Genomic DNA, 12,252 nt, shown 5'->3' with positions numbered 1-12,252 from the left:
CAATATTCAAGTCCTTTTATGTGCCATATGCGTCAAGTATCCTTTTAATTGAAGTTTTACCAATTTATATTTTTTATGTTTTATTCGCACAATTAAACTTAATTTTAGCTTCATATTTGTGCACGAGTTCATTTGAGGACAACAAGTGTTTTCAATAGGTAATAACAATTATTTTACAAGGTAACTTTGTGACGTCATTCTAATGCGTCCATCTCAAAACAAATATCCAGAATCAACAACTATTTTCGTAGTGGTTTTACATAGTGGGCCTTCAATAGCTTTAAAAAGAGTACAACCTTTCACGAAAAAGTTTGCCGACCACTGCTATAGATCCTGGACGAGAAATTATCTTATGCCCACCCACCCGAGTTTGGGCCTTTTTCCCAAGCGTTCAAATAATTATTAAATTACCGCAGACTATTTGGGCTGGGGTTCGGTTAGCGTTTGGTTGGGTGGGTCAAGTGTTGTTCATTTTATCTCACACTTTATGTTATCTTTTGTGAATTTTCAGCGAATATTTTTAATTTATCTACGCTGGAGTTCACCTAAAGGTCCAATTAGTGCATTGCCACGACCTCAAGGTCTAAAAGTCAGGCTTTTGTGCCCTTGGATGTCCTATTTGTCGTAGACCTTTTTGCTTAGAAATGCACTAATTGCTAACGGATCGGGTGACAATTGAGCGGCGTGGACTTGGCTTGACGTTGCGTGCGCAGCATAGCGCTGAAAGTCTGAAACAACAAGGCAGAGCGACGACTTAAGGCCCGCTAACACTACAGCTGAGGTGAACAAAGCGTAATTTTCGTTTAATTTTTATTGTGGCGAGAGGTTCATGCTTTGCTAAACTCAAGCCCCATGCAGCTAGCAAAAATTACGTTTGGGAACGATTTTCCCGCTTTGCTCGACTGCCAGCGAAGCGTGAGAGTGATTTTGCTTTGTCTGTTACGCAGCCAAAGTAGAAACGCTATTTCGCGCTCAGCTCAGCTGTAGTGCAAATAATTTCACGCCCGGCTCAGCTCAGCGCAGCTGTAGTGTAAACATGCATTTAACACAGGGGTGGGCAACCTGTTCAACACAAGGGCCAGTTAGGAAATGTACTGCTTACAGGAGGGCCGCACACCAAATAAACACTAATTCATATTTTCAGCTTTTACTAGAAAAACTAATGAGCTACTAGGCTGCAGCTACGGCAGTTTTGTCAGTACTATCTACTTGTGGATTCTGAAATAACTTTTTCTGCAATTCCAATGACGCCTTTCTCGTACGGATCGGCTAGTACAATTTAATTAGCAGCCTTAATTCAAAACCAGCTGTTAAACATAACATCTCAGTTGTATATTTCAACAGGTGAGACATGACCACCGTGCTATCTGAACTCCACTTAATCGAAACTAAACAAACTGTCATAGCATTTCAAAGTGCATACTGTCAGGTCGCTTATAGATTTATTGTACATTCACATAATTTAGCATATTTCGCTTTCAATAAAAGAGCTTACAGCGCAGTAAAAACACGTGTTACCAGTAAGGCATACATCTGTTGACTGTTGTGTTTAATCCAACAGCAGCGTGACACTATATAGCACAAGAGCGACTTCGATGGAGATTAGCTGAGTTGAATGTCGGCTAGATTTGCCAGAACGGCCACGAAAGGAAATGAGTATCTAGGTGAAATATTTAACACTTTACCAGGCGAACACGCTATAATTACAAGCACAAACAGGGGCGTCGTTTCTCTACATCATTTCCTTCCTCACTGGAAAACGAAAAAGGTCTCGAGCAGTTCGTTGGGCCGCGCTTCTTCTTTAAAATCTTCCCAGGATCCGATCACGAGTCGACCAGCAAACGCAGAATGTTTGACATTTGTGCAATATCGATCCAGCACGTATTGGAAATCGTGGTGTTCAATAGAGCGAAAAATGTTCATGAATTCCTTGTCTTGGCGGCAAACGGACAATTCCAGGGATAGCTGATCGTACGACACGATGCAAGTCTGAAATGGTACTTAAAAGGCACAATAAACAACAATGCAAAACACTTTTGAATAGCCTATAATGCAGAAAATTATCGTCTTAAAACGCAGTTCGAATTTCAAATAGCAAAACTGAAGTTAGTTGCTTAGAGTCTTTTGCTCTAGAATACCAATTAAAAGGGGGTAAGGTGCTAATCTCAAAAACGCGAAAACAAATTACATCGCCTAGTCCACATTAGATGGGTTCCCTAAAGCAGACATAATAACCTTGGCGCAAAAGGTTATTCTAGAAAGTTACTCTCTGCATGCTAGTAACTTCATGTGGGCTATATGACGGTTATCTCACACCGTCTGAAAGGTAAATGAGGCATCAAAGGCCTTAGCAATCATGGGTTTATAATACCCAGAGCATTTTCGCTTGCAGTCACAAATGAGATAAATCTCGCGTTATGTTGGGAATTGGCAACAAGGTTTGGCCTTCTGCTCTGTTTTCCTTCTTATAAATCATAACGGTTAAGTGACGCAAGAATTTCAGACAAAGTGATCAGGTTATTTTGGGTGAGATATAAAACATCAATCACCATAACACGTGACCAGAGACAGTAGCCGCAGTGGCTTTGACACTTTAGAAGTAACGACTTCTGTAAGTGCTGGTTGAGATAGAATCTATCCATTTATTGGTTTTGAGATTAGATATCACGAGAGGTGTTCGCAGTCAACCTCGATCGTAATATTTTCACCTTAAAAACTTTATCAAAAAAAAGGGCCATAATTTCGCAACAATAACTATAACAGTCTTGCGTAACCACTAATTTAAAGCGTCAAACGATTTTTCTCTGCATTACGGCTAATCAAATATCAAATTGACAAGCAATAACGCTGGCATAAACTTGTTAACAAACGTTTCAACAAATCATAACTGATCGGCGTAGCTTAAAAAAATACTTACAAACGAGAAAACTGCGCTAGCAAACCAAAATAATTCATACATTCTATGGAACCTGACAGTATGCATAAAATTTCATTCAGAAGGATTTATTTGCATGTTCATATCACGTCGGGGTCACCAATGTATATTTCAACAGCTGAGACATGACCACCGTGCTATCTGAACTCCACTTAATCGAAACTAAACAAACTGTCATAGCATTTCAAAGTGCATACTGTCAGGTCGCTTATAGATTTATTGTACATTCACATAATTTAGCATATTTCGCTTTCAATAAAAGAGCTTACAGTGCAGTAAAAACACTGTGTTGCCAGTAAGGCATACATCTGTTGACTGTTGTGTTTAATCCAACAGCAGCGTGACACTATATAGCACAAGAGCGACTGCGATGGAGATTAGCTGAGTCGAATGTCGGCTAGATTTGCCAGAACGGCCACGAAAGGAAATGAGTATCTAGGTGAAATATTTAACACTTTACCAGGCGAACACGCTATAATCACAAGCACAAACAGACATGCGTCGTTTCTCTACACAGTCAATATGCGTGGCAAAAGTCTGTTACACCTTGACCAAACTAGAGACAAGTGTAATTGCTGCAATACAATTCTTAATCATACAACGTGACACAAGTAAAACTTTATGAATGAAGTTTGTTTTCTAATAGATGCTTCCCATTTGAGTTAGCGGTGTAGCCTATGGGTTACATCGCACTTCAAACAGGAAACTGACAGAGCAAAAGTCCCAACGTGGTGCACACTTATAGCTCCCTTATTTAGGAAAAAATAGCTGGTAGAAGGTGAAAAAACGCGGGCCGCACGTTGCCCACCCCTGATTTAACACATTCGCTGGCATGCTTCGCGTTGCAGTGGCAATTCAGTAATCACTACCCACTTCGCGCCTGTTTGTTTCCGCCGATTTTTTGGGCGATTTTGATACAAATTACATAATTAATGTCACGCTCGAGTTACCACACTGTAGATAACGAAGCGTAAAGTTGTCTTTTTCGTGTATGCGTTTTCGCCAATGTTGTTTGGTTACGTCACAGATAATATTGCGCATTTATTTTATTATGTCGTTTGTTATTTTACCTTGGCGTTATGCATATTACTAGTGTAACTAGTGTTGACTTATAAACCAGTGGTTCTCAACCTTTTTTATCTTACGAACCGGTAAAATTTTAAAACAAATTTTGCAGACCGGTGGACCTTAAAATCAAAATCAACCCAAAAAACAAATATGACAAAAGTATGCAACTCAACAGCAAAGAATGAAAACTTAAATTAAATTGCTGCTGTCTCTTTGATATCACACGTGTTATACGTGGTTCCTTTACAGTTTTTACATACAATTGGTAATAACATTTAAGACTTAAACGATCAGTAGCCTACTTTTAAACAGTTGGACACAACACTTGCATTGTGTCGTACGATAAAGTCCAAACTAGACCATTAACTCTATGTTACCTCATAATGTTACAAATTACGAAGCTGGCGAAGTTCTAAATTTGATGGACAAGCCTTCAGCATCTTGCATTTTGTCGTTGAAATTTAAGATATTTTAGAACAACTGTGCATCAAGCGGGCCTTGGATCTTTTTTGCACTTAAAACGTGTTTATTTAAATTACGGAGTCTGTAAAGTGTTTGCGCAAAGCGCGAAAAAAAGCGTTTGTTTGGTTCAAAATTCGAGTTCACACGTCGTCATTCATACTACTAATGAAAAGTGTTATAAAACTTCTTTTGGGAACGCGATAATATTTAAAGTTAAGCTAGCTCAGTGTTTGTAAACTTTTTGAAGTGAAGACACAACTATAGCGAACGAAGCGAGCGCGATTTTTTTTTGGTATACCGGCTTTCTTTTAAATTTAAATTCTTGCAAGTTTTTATTACCTTGCCGAAAATAAAAATAAAAAAATGCTAAAAAAATATGTCCAATATTTTTAAATACGTTTTCCGGTTTTCCGCGACGCACTTTGCCAGCTGTCCACTGTGCAACGGTAAAGAAGTGCTGATCTAGTTGAAAAGACAGCATCAAAACGTAAAAAAACGGACTTCGAAAGATCTTTCGCGCGAAGCGCGAAAATTTTTCGCACTTGTATAGTTAAAATAGTCAAAAAGTATGTGAAATAGTGTCTATAATTTGTCAAAGAGGCGGCTGGCCGGATGAATTACATCGGCGGACCGGATCCGGCCTGCGGGCCGTAGGTTGCCGACCCCTGCTCTAGAATTTAGATGCCAAAAAATTACAAGTTTGAAAATTTGGAAAACACTTAAAAAAATTCCAACTATTAAATCATTTATTCAGTGATAACAAATTTCTAAAACAAATTAAGTTTCTTCTAATTCGAAAAACTAACCAAATTGTTATTGTTCCGCTTGAAAAAAAGCGGTTCACTCCAGCATGATGTCACAACTTGTATTTTACTGAGAAGTCATGCTAAGTTCGAACTTTTAGGAAAGAATGAAACATTCACACATATGTGTGTTAATAGCTGAGATCTAGCCCTTCGAAGCTGCTTTTTGACCAACGACTACGGCTTACGTATAATTAGTACACCGAGAGCCATCGCAGACTCACTGAGTCTGTTGATCTATGATGCAAGCAGGGCAGACTAGAAAAACAACTAGCCTGCAGTGAGGTTCGAACTCACGACCTCCGGTCAAGCCGGGACCGTCGCTCTACCAACTGAGCTATGCAGGCTCAGAAGGGGACGAGTCGAGAAACAACCATACGCCAATGCTTGCTCAATTTGTTAGTACAAGCAGCCTCATTGAAGGGGATCCACAGTACCATATCATTTATTCAATGAAACATTCACACATATGTGTGTTAATAGCTGAGATCTAGCCCTTCGAAGCTGCTTTTTGACCAACGACTACGGCTTACGTATAATTAGTACACAACAGATAGATCAACAGATTCGGTGAGTCTGCAATGGCTTTCTGTGTACTAATTATACGTAAGCCGTAGTCGTTGGTCAAAAAGCAGCTTCGAAGGGGTAGATCTCAGTTATTAACACACATATGTGTGAATGTTTCATTGAATAAATGATATGGTACTGTGGATCCCCTTCTATGAGGTTGCTTGTACTAACAGATTGAGCAAGCATTGGCGGATGGTTGTTTCTCGACTTGTTCCCTTCTGAGCCTGCATAGCTTAGTTGGTAGAGCGACGGTACCGGAAGTCGTGAGTTCGAACCTCACTGCAGGCTAGTTGTTTTTCTAGTCTGCTCTGCTTGCATCATTGATCGACAGATTCGGTGAGTCTGCAATGGCTTTTCGGTGTACTTTTAGGAAAGAAATAAATGTTTATCAAATAAAACGTTGGTTTTTGAAACGCCACGAAACTTAGATTTCATACAAGTTACAATTCAATAAATATTCTTCATATTTATTGATCCACATTTTTGGATTTAACGCAACTTATATTGTATCCGAACCGAAACTTTATAAACCCGTTTTGAAATAACAATGGTAAAAAAATTACGTTTACTATGTTAAAATTGTCAAAAAATATAGTTTTAAAGGCACTCTCAAGGCCACATATCGTACGCGGGCATGAACTACGCTGAAACACATGGCGCCCGCATAGGGGGCAAGGAGGGGCACTTGCCCCCCTGGAATTTTTAAAATGCGATTATTAGTATTATTTGTAAGTGTAATATGTATTACTTATGAAGGTTTAAAACATTATCCAATGACCCCAGTGGCGTATCCAGGGGTGGGTTCTTAACCCCTTTTTGTAAGTGATATTAGCGTTTTTTTGTTCGTTTTTGTCACGGTTTAACAAACTGTTCGAAGCGGCGTGCGTTTGAAGTTATTGGGTAACGCGTCTTAAGCTAATGCGAAACTAAAATGGAGCGCAAAACGCCGTTTTTTTTTGTCTTTTGTTTGGTCGACCGTAAACGCCGGATAGTTTTTCTCTTTCGTTACTCGTTTAGTTAGGTTAGGAGGGCGATTATTTCTTAACCTAAAAAATAAAAAAAATTTACCCAAAAATTAAAATTTTGACAAATTTTGACCTAAAAATATATTTTTTTAACAAAGTTTAGACCTATTACATTGATTTAAACAACATATTGTTTTTGAAGTACTGCAATAGTGTCTTTGCGTCGTCAATCATACGTTTGGCCGGATCGCCAAGCGGTTTAATCCGGCCCGCGGCTTGTTTTCCTTAAAGTCGGCCTACATACTAAGCGAAAACCAGAGTGAGTTTCTACATGTTTGGTTGTATCGTAAACACTCTTTTCAGGGACGGATCTAATCTTGACCCCGCAAAATTCGATTTTTAGCTTGTTTGAACTACAAAAACGGAAATTGTTTTCGCGCTTCACGCGAATCTATTCTGTCATTCTCGTATCTTCCGTGCAATTTTGGGGAAACTTTACAGACAAATGGCGTCCAATGCACTGTGGCAACTCTCTCCAACAAAAGTTTAACAAACTTAGCCTAATATTTACATATTTTTTGCGCGTCGAAAGTAATCTGTTAATACAGCTATATTTGGAAGTTTTGTGGACCCCCGGTTGAGAACCGCTGTTATAAACTATGCTAACAAACGTGTGCAACGTTCCAAGTAAAGACTTAAGTTTAACAATGCCAAATTTAGGCAGAGTTCGCAAATATCGCGTTTGTTGTCGCAGTAAGTAAAAGATAGTTCAAGTTTAATTTACCTGCCGGAAAATAAAAAAATAAAACTAAGTACATTTCCTTCATAAAGTAAAATTTTAATGTTTCCAACTAAGACTATTATGCTTAGGAACATATTGATACCTGTTTACGCGTAAAATTTAAGTAGAGTTCGAAATTTACGAAGAATTGAATTTTTATTTTTAAGCCGTTTGGCCTCAAAGCCTAACTTATTACAATGTGTTTACCCACGCAATATTTAGTAGAGTTCGCGAAAAAAGCTTTATTGCATCAGTTAACAGTAAGCATTTGTTTTTTCAATGAGGATTTTTATCACGTTTGACGCAGTTTAGCACCGGGATTACGTATTTCCTTAAATATTGGCAGCCCCTTGACACGGGGTTCAGGCTTTCCACTAAGACTGCCGGCAAAACCTACGCCTTACTTTATACACCAGGGGTGGGCAATTATTTTTCACAAAAATTGATCTCAAATTCACGCAATATGACGTCATAAAACAAATAAGTTAGCAAATTTGTTATTACGTTTATGAAGTTGTGAGAAAATGTGCCATTTAAGTCGAATTTAGAAAAGGCCACAAGACGTCGCGCAAAGCGCGAAAAAATTACGACTATGTTTGTTTTAAAATGCAAACTTTATTTGAGATTTTGAGGGGGGAGCATTGAGCACAGACAAAAAATGTACATTCCTCGATGTATTGGCGTTTATCAAGTTGTGTCCATTTTAACACGGCCGTTTTCGAAATCTTGCCTTTTAACATGGCATTTAAGAGACGTAAAATCTCAGCACAATTTGGTATAAAGCGTCGATAAAACCCAATTACACCTAAAAGGCCACGTAATTCACGTGCGGTTTTGGGTAAAAGGAAAAATTTTGATCACTTTAATCCTTGACTTCACCGGTGACAACCCATATGCGTTGATGTGATGTCCCAAAAAGTTCTCTTTTTTTTGCGTTTATGACCAAACCATTTTGCCTTAACAGGTTTAATACAGTGTGTAAATGATTTTTATGTTCCCTCTCAGATTTGCTATAAATCAGTATGTCGTCAATATAACATTGTACAAATTCTAAATCCCGAAATATGTTATCCATGATTCGTTGGAATGTTAAAGGTGCGTTAGTTAACCCAAAGGGCATTCGCAAAAATTCGAACAATCCGATTGGCGTGCAGACAGCGGTTTTAGCAATTGAAGACTCTTCCATATGCACTTGGAAATAAGCCTTTTCAAGCTCAATTTTGCTGAAAACAGTGTAGCCATCTAATTCGTTGGTGAAATCGGTTAGAAAGCCGATTCCGTACCTATCGCGGACAGTAGTTTTATTTAGCTCTGTGTAGGCCTAATCACCACAAATCCTGGCATCACCGTTAGGTTTTTGCACGAAATGGATTGGACTTGACCAAGGAGAAGACGATGGTCTAATAATGCCACGAGATAAAAGATCTTTGAATTGATTTTTTAAAACTTTGGTTAACTCTGGTGAAATGCGACGTACTTTTCCAAAAACAGGGTGACCATAAGTTATGATCTTATGTTTAACTTTGCATTGAATCGGGTTATTTTTAGACAAAGGTTGTAATACCTCAGGATACTGTTGCACAATATTATCAAATTCATTAGGTGCAGAACCGGTAGCAGAATCACCCCATAGGCTGATTTAGGATGAATTATTGAAGGATTAACTATCAAAGATGTGTTCGCACAGGATTCTGATTTATCTTTGGGTTCTACAACGGTTACTTCAGAAACCCCTTCGGACGGCTTACTGACTTTTACGTCCTGACTCAAATTTACGTCATCGCAAGATGCGACTGTAGCAGGTTTAATGTCAACTTGCTCAACATTTTCTTTTTCAATCTCTAAGGGAAATTCACTGAAACACTGTTTGATTGACGATTTAGGTTGAGGTGACAACGAATAAGTTTCAGACTTAATGAAATCGCTAGGATTGTAAGTAATGTCGTCAATGCTTTCATCACATGATGACAAGAGCGCGTCTGTTTGAGTAGCACAGTCAGCTGTTAAACTTACTTCAGTGGCTGGTTTAATTAGGGTCCAACGAAGTATTTACTTTGGAACTTTGTCAACGACGGCGAAAAGTACAGCTTCGTATGACATTTACAAGCTGTGTGCGAAGTTTTGTCAAGTAGTTGTTTTTTTGCGGGCCCATGCGATGCCCTTCGCACTTCGAACTTTGACGCAGGCGAACGCTTTCGAGCAACAACATTATTCGTTCTGCAAGACGCATTTAATTTTGTAGTGCTTGGCAATAATTTGTTTCGGTAACAATCCACAACTAACTTGAAATGACGCAAAAAATCACATCCCAAAATTCCAATATCTAAATCACAAACTTCAAAATTCCACGGAAATTTGCGATGCAAGTTGAAATCTAATCGTGAATGCATTAATCCATAAGAACGTAAGGGGTGATTTGTGACACCACGCAAATTACAAGGTTTTTCTACGAAATAGTTTTGCGCAAACCACTTTGGAATGATCGAAAAACCCGATCCAGTGTCCACAAGAAATGTTAGATTCAAGAACATCTCATGGACAGTAAATGGTTTAGCGGGGTTCCGGTTCCGTACAATATTTTTCGCTCATTTTTGTAGTAGTATTGGCAACCAGGTTGACAGGATCTCGCATCTATTGCAAAACGAGAATGTGCCCAACACAAACCACCTGAATTTTGAGAGATGCTCGGTTGACCAAATCGCGGCCTAAATGCATTGTCGCGACCATTGCTATAGTTATAGCGTTTAGAAGAATTAAAGGTCGGACGGAATGGTCTGTTAAAACTCCCGTTTTTCCGATAATTGGATCCACTTCTATAATTGCTGCGGAAATCAGAATTCGAATGAAAAGTCTGTTTTTGCAAATCAGAACGCAAAGCATTTATGTCATTCGATAACTGTTGAAACTGATTTTGAAATGTCTGATTTATCAACATTTGCGATGACACTTTAGATTCGGAATTAGAAGGACCAGTAATATCAGGTAACTCAACACGGTCTGACAAACTAGAGCTTCCAGCACTTACTGATAAAATAGTGCCAGCCTTGTGACTTAAAGATTTCAAGTCACAAGTGTAATCACTGGCCAAAATACCAAAAAAAAAAAAAAAAAAATAATAGTTCTTACATTGATCGGCAAATTGTCAGAAACAAATTTTTAATTATTGACTCAGACGCAGATGTCAAAGGTTCCGTCGCAGAAACTAAGGTTTTCATCGCCGTTAAAATCTCGGATGGTCGTTTGTTAGCAAAATTTTTCTTATCTAACAATGCGTTTATACGACTATCCTCGTCGAGATTGTACAACTCCAAAGTTTGACGCTTTAACGTAGTGTACGGACGCCGTGAAGTTGAAAATAAATCACTTCCAAGTTTGTCAATGTACTCTTGACCAATACTGGCAATCGCATAATTAAATAACTGATGTTCACCGACAATATCAACGTCAGCTAAAATTCTTTCTAACACTCCGAACCACGACGATGGGTGTTGGTTCTTGAAGGTCGAAAACTTCGGAATGTCCAAGCGCGGTATTCGGGTGCGATTCGCAAATAAGCTACGATCGTTTCTAAGTAGGTCTGACGACAGTGGATCAAATCCCTCGTTTAAACCCTGGCGATCAGTATTTCCCAATAGGCCTATATCGCTATCCGAATCACCGTTTGAATCTATTACAGATATTCCAACAAACTTTTTATGCGCTTTTTTCCGGCGAGACGTACTAGTTAATAGCCTCACGCACAACACCTTTTGATGTTCCACACTCCAAGTAGTGTTCGAACAATGTAGATCGTTTCCCGAAGTTATTTCCGATGAGATCAGTTCCTCCAAAAGCTGGCTCCTGCAGGTCCCAATCACGACAGCAATTTCAAAAGAAATTCTATTATGAACAACGTCGTTTGATCAACTGGAGTTGTTGTTCCAAAACACGGTTGATGTTGGAATGGTAGTCGTTGCCGGTGATACCAGGACGTAGTCTTTCTGACAATTCTTAACCTTTTAAAACAGGTTTAAGAAAATTGCCAAGAAACAACTCGTTCAAGGTACTGCGAAAATAACCAAACGGCTAAATCGTAAAACAGATGTTCTTGAACTCTTCTTTCCGCCTTAGGGTAACCCAGATAAACGCGGTTTAACCCTTAATTTAACGCTTAAAGGTAGCGAAACATTACTATAGAAACTGATGTTCGGAGACACGTCGAGGTCACCAATTTGTGGGGCACGAGTTTAGTTGTTGAACTCCTGACTCAATTTTAAGTTGACTTGAAGGTTGCGAAGTTAGTTTACAAGCGAAAAGCGGTCTTAAATAGCTACAGACAATCCAACTGCTGACTGCAGAGGTAATCGCAGAACAGGCCATTTAGCATTTAACACTTGGGTGCGAGTAGCGTTGCTTCGCATAGACAATAATTCTCTGACATAAGCAAATACATCATAAAAGTTACTGTAAACACAATAGGTCTTAGTCGGTATATTCATGCACTCTACAGTGGACTATTTTTCAACCATGTATTGTGAGTGAATGATTTATACGACACCCCTATGAGTGGATTGTTGAATATCTACGTTATTCGAGTTCTGTAAATTGACGCAATACAGGCAGGCAGGACTCGGGACTAGACGAAATCAAACATTTGACCGGAGTCGGACTCTTGTTTGACTGAAGCTT

General features: G+C 38.9%; 1 protein-coding gene and 1 non-coding gene across 2 annotated transcripts in view; one reads left to right on the top strand and one right to left on the bottom strand.

Annotated features, from left to right (window-relative positions):
- The window catches only part of LOC146138103 (uncharacterized), a 37,446-nt gene that overhangs the window by 5,686 nt on the left and 19,508 nt on the right, over positions 1-12,252 (top strand). The window lies entirely within an intron of this gene.
- Positions 5,541-5,615, bottom strand: Trnaa-ggc (transfer RNA alanine (anticodon GGC)). The gene has a single exon. It is a non-coding gene; the product is annotated as a tRNA-Ala (tRNA).

Source organism: Ascidiella aspersa, chromosome 7 (genome assembly GCF_963924565.1).
Source record: "Ascidiella aspersa chromosome 7, kaAscAspe10.2, whole genome shotgun sequence".
NCBI classification, from domain to species: domain Eukaryota; kingdom Metazoa; phylum Chordata; class Ascidiacea; order Phlebobranchia; family Ascidiidae; genus Ascidiella; species Ascidiella aspersa.
This window is presented reverse-complemented; position numbering and strand designations above follow the sequence as displayed.